Below are 8464 nucleotides of genomic sequence, written 5' to 3' on the forward strand. Positions count from 1 at the left end.
GCGCGGAGCTTCCTCCCCACACCGGACCCCTGGGACCCCAAGGAACGCGCCCGCTCCTCCCCGCCCTGCAGGGTCAGAGCCTCGCAGCTGCTGGGGGGGCTGCCACGGCCGCCCCCAGACCAGGCTCACCATGGTCCCTGGGAGCGGGTGCTGTGGGACCTGGAGGTGTGGGGCTGTGCCTGCCCCACAGCCAGCCCCGGGGGCTGAGCACAGCCAGGGACTGAGCCAGCACGCTTGGGGGATGGGAGGGCAGGGGGTTGTGCCCCGACCCCATTGCCCCCACAGCCCAAAAGTGGCCTGGGACAGCCCTGCAGGAGGGAGAGGAGCCGGGCAGGGGGACATGGGGGGGACACGGGGTCCTGGGGACCGCCCTAGCCACAAGGGCCAGCGGGGCACGCACATGGCTTGTGAGCAGGCACCAGACTCGGTCGGGGTTTTCCACCCCGAGAGCCACTCCTGCACGTGGGGGTCACAGGGAGAGGGCGCACAGCAGGCTGCGGGGCCGCGGGGTGAGCGTGTGCGTGGGCTAAGTGTGCACAGGGACACGCGTGTGCGGATGTGGGTGTTCCCCCATGGGATGTGTGTGCACGGACCCCACGCACCAAGCGCCACCCGGTGCAGGACACGGCCCCTGCGTTCGAGGCACGGGTTGGACACAAAGCCCCGGCTGCAGCAGCGCTGGGGGTCAGCAGCAGCGCCCCGCACACGTGCAGGCACACGTGCACACACACACACACACGCACACACACACACACGCAGGGGGAAGGACCCCCGTGCCCCTGTGCCCCTGAGGAGCCCGGGGGTCTCAGCACCCCCGCAGCGCCTGCCCCACACCCTGACCCTGCGCACAGAGGGGGGCACAGCCGGCAGTCGGACACACGTGCGTGCAAGGGGCAGGTGGGCCCTGCTGCCACGCTGGGGGGGCTGCACGTGGCCGCACCTCCCTGCTGGCACACTCAGCGGCAAGCACCCGCGTGTGTCTGGGGCAGCCTGCACCACGGCTGGGTGCAGGCAGCTGGGCGGCGCTCAGCAGGGTGGCAGTGACAATTTGGGCCCCCTCAGCCCCTCTCAGGCCCCCGCACGCCCACAGCACCCACGCTGAGCACTGGGCCCTGCCCTGGGGGGCACGGGGTGCTCCAACCGAGGCAGAAGAGCCGCGGGGTGCAGCCGGGGTGGGTGCACAAAGCGCAGCCCCCACTGCCTGCCCCCAGCACCGTCCCTGGGGGGGTGAGGGGGTCTCAGAGCTGGCTCCAGCTGGATGCCCCCAGCTGTCCCGGTGCTGGGGCTGGTCCTCCCTGAGGGCAGCACACGGCGCTTCTCCAGCAGTTCCCTGAGGTTCCTGCAGCCCATTTCTCCAGCCCATCTGGGTCCCTCTGGGCGGCAGCACCCCCCTGCTGTACGGCCCACTCCCCCCTGCTTCTGTGCCACCTGCGGCGGGGCAGGGAGCAGGGGTCACCCACCGTCCCCATCACCCTTCAGTCCTTGCACCAGCCACCTCTGGCACGGGCAGGACCCGGGGGGTGCTGGTGCCCCCTCCCCACACTACCCCGGGTGTCCCCAGCACCCTGCGGGGCTGGGGCAGGGGCTGGGGCCATGGTGGCAGCGAGGAGCCGGCACGGTGGGACGGCGCACATCCATCCTGCCGAGCGGCGTGCCGGCAGCCTCCTCCTCCTCGCACAGATGCTGACAGCATCTGCCTGGAAGGACCATAAATATTTATGGCCCCTGGCGCAGGCAGCAGTTCCTGTGGAGTGTCTGCAGCCCCCTGGATCCCCCCTGCTGCCCCCGAGGGCTCCCTGCCCCATGAGGATGGGGCACCCCAGCACCTGCACCCACGTCGGGACCAGGGACCCCGCGGGCTGGGGCACAGGGCAGCCCCCAGACCCCTGGGCTGAGCTGCCCCCCCTCCCCAGGGTCCCCCAGCCCTTAGGGTGCCCCAGCACCTCTGGGGTCCCCCAGCCTCTCTGGGTCCCCCCCGGCATCCTGCCCCTTTGTGCAGGGGTCTCCTGCCTGGGGGGCTAGGACAAAGTGGGCAGGGAGGGGACCCCCATCAGGGCGCCCTGGGGACACCCCTCTGCCCCCCCCCCCAGCACAGCCCCGTGGCTGCGGGTGCCAGCTCCCGCCCCCAGCCCCGCGGAGCAGCGCAGCCTGCGATGTTTAGATTAGAGGATAATGTGCTGGAAATAATTGCCTTAATCAAGAAAGGTTAATGAGGCTGCCTGTGTGTACAACTGCGGCGGGCGCCGGCGCAGCGCGAGGCTTGCGGGAGCGCTCAGCGAGCGGCAGCGCGGCACAGCCAGCACCGGGCACCGCACGGGGAGCCAGGCTCGGGGCCACCTCATCCCCGTGCCCCTCCTGGGGACACGCCATGCCTGACCCACGGCAGCAGCAGCCGAGGCAAACCTGGGTGCACAGGACTCATCACCTGCACGGGACCCCCACCCACAGCCCAGGTGCCCCCATGGTGGCCGTCACCTGCTGGAGGACACGGGGAGGGTCCAGGGGGGACCCTGGGGTGCCCACCCTGCTGCTGTCAATTGTCACTTCGGGGATATCACAGGGGCTGCCCAGGCTGGTGCTTGAGGCAGAGGAGAGAACGCTGTGCCCGTGGCTGGGAAGGGAGCCATGGAGCTCCGGGGTTCCCTCCAGCCCCCAGCCCCAGGACCCCCTGGGCCGTGCTGCAGCAGGGCGCAGCCCCGCTGGGAGGGGTCCTGCACCCCGTGGGCCCCCCCCACCGCCTCTACAGCTCCTGGGGACCTGATGCCACCAGCACTTTGCCAAGATTTCTCCTTGGCTATGGCACCCGGGGGCCAGGCTCCAGGGAACGGTGCTTGGGGACAGGTGGCATCGTGGCCGGCAGCACGCAGCCGGTGTCCCCAGCTCGTGGGTGTGACCGCAGGGACGGGGATGGGGCTGGGCAGGGACCCCGCGGTCCTGGGGGGCGCAGCACGGCCGTGCCGCCAGCCCCGCTGCGCATTTGGTGGGAAACAGAGACATCTGCAGGCCTGCGCCCTGCTCACATGCTGCAGTGGTGCCGCACGGCTGCACGCTCCCGAGGGCTCGCTGCACACTCGCAGCAGTGCCCTGCACACACGTGCTGCCGTGGTGCATGTCGTCACACTGCAGCAGCACCTTGCACACTCGTGCTGCACTCGTGCACATTGGTACACTGCAGCAGCACCCTGCACACTCGTGCTGCCCTGGTGCACGTTCGTACACTGCAGCAGCGCCCTGCGGGTACACCCCCCTCATGCTCCATCAGTGACCCCCACGCCTGCACACTCAGAGGGGCCCTGCATGCTCACCCCCCCGCACACTCACCGTGCTGCTCTGCACACACACACTGCTTGCACACTCACACTCGTGCCCCGCTCACGTGCCTGCAGCAGTGCCCCAGGTACTCATCCTGCTCACACCGGTGCCTTGCGCGTGCGCACTGCTGGGCCACAACAGTGCCCTGCACACACGCCTGGCTCGCACAAGCCCTTATCAGGGCCCCACATTCACACCCCACCTGCACGAGCAACACACAAATGCTGCACACACCCGAGCCCTGCACACACATCCCACTGGCACAAGCAGCAGGACCCGTGCGCCCTCCTTGCACAAGCACCATGCTCACCTTGATGCCCACACGTCCCTGGTCCAGGAGTGACGTGTTCACATCAGTGCCCTGCACACCCATCCTGCTTGCACAAGCACCGTGCTCACATCCATGTCCCCTCACCCCCGCACCTTCTCCTTGCACCCCCTGCCACACACCCAGCCCATGCCCCCTTCTCCTGCCCCTCTCCGCTGGCTGTGGGAGCGCACACGGCTTCACGCCCCGGCACCTTCAGCTGGCTCCTGCAGAGGACCCAAGGGTGCCCTGGGGGCAATGCTGAGGGGGGACGTGCGCAGAGCAGACTGGGGGCAGCCGTCCCACAAAAACACCTCCCTGTGGCACTCCCACCCCAAGCACCCCCTGGTGCACCCCGCTCCCCTGCAGCCGGTGGCCCCGGAGGGCCCCAGCACCTGGCTGCGGTTGCAGCGCTGCGCTGGGGAGACGCTGACATTTCCAGCCATCGGGACGCGTCGGGAGCTCTCAGCCGCTCCTCGCGGCTCATTAAAAGCCAGACAAGCTGCAGCAGTAATTGCTTTAATTTATTTGCTTACGGCTGGGGCAGAGGGGAGAGGCATGTGGCACTCGCTGCCTTTATGGGAACCATATGGAACCCATTTATCACCATTTGCTGCAGCGGGGCGGGGGGAGGTAGCGGCTCCTATTAACTCGCTGCTAACGTTGAGCTTTTCTCATCATCCCCTGCTGCAAGAGAGGTGGGGGCAGAGCACTGGGGGCCAGGGCAGGGGCCCGCAGGGCGCAGCACCCACCTCCCCCTGCCTGTGCATGGCCCATCCTGGCAGTGTTACACCAGCACCCAGCACCCCGTGCCCCTGTCCCAGCCCCTGCAGAACGGGGCAGGGGGCAGCAGGGATGTGACCCTTTCGCACACCCCTCTTGGCCCAGGAAGGAGCTGTCCCTGCAGGGCAGAGGAGCGCTGTCCGGGGGGGCACACGTGGGCTGCACACATGGGGCGCACCTCGAGGCTCCCACCCGTCCGGCCCAGCCCCCCCCAGCACCCCCATCCTGCACTGCTCCATCCCGCTGTTAACGGCTCGAGGCAGCGGGCTGGGGCTGTGCGCTCAGCTCCGGGACAAGAAAATGAGGCACATGCCGAAAAGCTGCACCCAGGGTAAGTCGATTCATTCTGGATAGCGCGGGCTGTCAGGCTGCACCGTTGTCCTCTGGGACCTTAACGGGGGGCAGCAGCAAAGCAGGGAGGGGCTGCGCTGCAAAGTGACCCCCGGGGTCCCCAGGCCATGCAGAGCATGGTGCAGGGCGTACAGGGGGTGCCCGGGATGCAGAGGATGCGCGGGGTCTGTGGGGTTCATGGGCTGCACGACGGGTGCGCAGAGGGCACGGGGTGTGCAGGGTGCGCGGGGAGGGACTGCAGTGCGGTGACATTGGAGCACCCCCAGGGCACAGCCCCCTCCTGCAGCCTCGAGGTGTGCAGAGCTGGGAGCACCCAAGGGTGGGATCTGATCGAGTCTCGCCCCTTGACCCCCCAGCAGCGGATCCAGCCCGGGATGCTGGGAGAGGGGGAGTGGGGGGTGAGGTGGGACCTGTGGTGTCCCAGGGACGTGGCCATGCCGTGGCGTTCCTGGGGATGTCCGTCTGTCCCGGAGCTGAGAGCCCAGCTCCGGTGCTGGCTCTGGGAGCTGCATCCCCAGCAGTGCCTGGCAGCTCCATCCCCCCCCTGGGGTGACAAGGACCCACTGGAGGCCCCCAGATGGGACCTCAGCACCCCGCAGTCCTCCCACCCCCAGCACCGCTGCCCCACATCCCTCCGGGCTCTGCCGGAGCCCGGTCACCTCCCAGCCACTGTCCCCAGCACGTGGCAGGACGCCAGGGACATGCTGCTCACCGGGGCGAGGGGCCGGCAGCAGGCGAGGCCGTGAGGCTGCAGGACAAGGGACAAAGCCCCCTCCAAGGCGCAAGCAGGAGGCGGACTCGTGGCAGTGCCGGGGCTGTATTGAGCCGTGGGGCCCTCACCAGAGCAAAGCCAGGGCCCAGCCAGCCAGAGGCAGCAGCAGCTGCGTGGCGCAGAGGAGGATGACGGTGGGCGGGAAGAGCGCGGTGAGGAAGGCGACCAGGGCCGGCAGCAGCCCGTTGAGGAAGATGTTGGCGACGGGCAGCATGGCGCGCAGCAGGGTGAGCAGGGCTGGCAGCACGTGGTCGTGCGCGACGAACACGGGCAGGAGGAGGAAGAAGAGGCAGAGGAAGGCAGTGCGCAGCAGGAGGTCGCAGAAGGCCACGGTGATGACGAAGGACAGGAACTTGCAGAGCGGCTGCAGGGAGCTGCGCATGCTGCTGGGGCCAGCCCACGCCAAGCCCGCTCCCACGCGCTGCCTCTGCCTGGGGGGAGCACAGAGGGGGCTCGGTCCCTTCCCCCAGCTGCCCCCCACCCGTGCCGGCACCCCAGGGCTGTGGGATGGGGAGAGGTGCTGCCATGTCCCAGCCAGGACAACCACCCCGGGGCATGCCGGCCCCTGCCCTGCCCGTTGGTGATGCCCGCTCACCCCGTCAAGCCCCCGGCAACTGCGGGTGCACAAACCCTGCCCTTCCCCGAGCACCTCCACAGCCCAGGGAGGGTGCGCTCCCCCAGAGCCATGCTGCGGGGCAGGGGACTTTTGGCATGCCCCCCGGGTCCGTCAGCCTAATGCAGAGCCCAAGGGGGGGCTGGGAAGCCCCCACCCACCTCCGGCACAGGCCTGCCATCAGCAGGGCAGCGTCCCGCTCCTCTGGGCTCTGCCAGCCCCGGTGCTGCCGGTCCTGTGAGCTCACAGAGGCCACGTGCAGCTGGGGACGTGGGGACAGCAACGGCGTCCTGCAGGGACCGCAGCAGGGAGCTCCTGCTTCCCCCCTGCCCCCCAAAAGCCTCCTTGTAGGTGTTAATGGCAGCTACACGACCCCCCCTCACCCAGCGTGACCAGGGCTGGGACGGGGTCCTTGCCACGAGCGGAGACAGGGCTGGGACGTGGAGACAGGGCTGGGACGTGGAGACAGGGCTGGGACGTGGAGACAGGGCTGGGACGTGGAGACAGGGCCAGCACCCCCCAGGCACAGGCAGGCAGAGCCACCTCTGTCCCTGCAGTCACCCAACCCTGGGCTGTGCGAGCCCCGAGCACCCTCCAGGTGCTGCCCCCACCCTTGGGCATGGAACGGCCCAAAAGAGCCGGGCACCCCGAGCCCCGTGGGGCTGACCCAAAATGGAACCGCAGGGGACTGGTGGCCAGGGCATGGGGACACGCCAGTGCTGGCCGTGGCCACGCACACCCCCTGGCACGGGCCCCCTGGGACGTGCTCCCCCGTCACACAAGGACCCCCTGGGACACCCTCCCCCTGGCACAAGGACCCCCTGGGACGTGCTCCCCCTGGCACAAGGCCACCCCAGGACGCAGTCCCCCAAGACACGGACCCCCGGGACACACAGCCCCCCTGGACACGGGCCCCCTGGGACACCCTCCCCCCTTGCACAAGGACACCGTGCGACATGCTGCCCCTCGCACAAGGCCACCCCTGGCACAAGGCCACCCCAGGACGCAGCCCCCCCAGACACGGACCCCCGGGACACACGGCGCCACTGGACACAGACACGTCGTGCCACGTCTCGGCTTTATTGGCAGGTGTTGCGGGCACAGCAGCAGGGCCGTGGCCGGGCGCGGTGGTGCGGCGGTGCGCGGGCGCTGGCGGCCGGGGCTCCCATCAGCGGCGGCTCCGCGGGCGCCCGGTGCCGGCGGGGACGGCTCAGTAGCGGCGGCTGCGTCTCCCGCGGCGGCGGCGGCTCCTCCCGTAGCGGCGACGCCGGCTGCTCCCGTAGCGGCGGCGACGGGGGCTCTGGTAGCGGCGCTGGCTGCGTCGGCGGCGACGCTGGCTCCTGCTGCGGGTCCTGCTGCGCCGGTAGCTGGCCATGCTGGGCTGGGGGCGCGGGCGCGGGACGCTTGCCCTGTCGTGCCGGTGGCTTGCGCTCTGCGCCCCCGCGCCCCTTTTATAGGGGCCCGCGGGCGAGGCCCTTTGTGACGGGGCGCGCGTGCCACTGAGCGGGGACCCCTGGCGGGGCTGGGGGGTGGGGGGGGGCTGGGGGCGGGGGCGGGGGCTCGCCTGCGCCCCAGCTCCTGCTGCCAGGCACCGAGCCCCACCGGGCACGTGCCTTTCCCACCAAGAGTTGATGCTGAAGTTGCAACGAGGAGTTTGCAGTGCCCCAGCGCCCACGTGCTGTGCTGTGCTGTGGATGCTTCACCCTGGCAGCGTGGTCCCAGCCCCAGGGGGTGCTGGCTGGCCCCAGCTGTGGCCACACGGGCTGCTGTGGTCCTGCTGCAGACAGAGTCACAGAGTCACAGTCACAGAATCACCTAGGTTGGAAGAGACCTCCAAGATCACCCAGTCCAACCTCTCACCTAACACTAACAAGTCCTCCACTAAACCACATCACTAAGCTCTACATCTAAACGTCTTTTAAAGACCTCCAGGGATGGTGACTGAACCACTTCCCTGGGCAGCCCATCCCAATGCCTAACAACCCTTTCAGTAAAGAAGTTCTTCCTAATATCCAACCTAAACCTCCCCTGGCGCAACTTTAGCCCATTCCCCCTCGTCCTGTCACCAGGCACGTGGGAGAACAGACCAACCCCCACCTCGCTACAGCCTCCTTTAAGGTACCTGTAGAGAGCGATAAGGTCGCCCCTGAGCCTCGTCTTTTCCAGGCTGAACAGTCGGCTCATATTCAGCCGACTATCAACCAATACTCCCAGGTCCCTCTCTGCCAGGCAGCTTTCCAACCACCCATCTCCCAGCCTGTAGCATTGCTTGGGGTTGTTATGCCCCAGGTGCAGGACCCGGCACTTGGCCTTGTTGAACTTCATA

Source organism: Anser brachyrhynchus (genome assembly GCF_964034855.1).
Source record: "Anser brachyrhynchus genome assembly, chromosome: 4".
NCBI classification, from domain to species: domain Eukaryota; kingdom Metazoa; phylum Chordata; class Aves; order Anseriformes; family Anatidae; genus Anser; species Anser brachyrhynchus.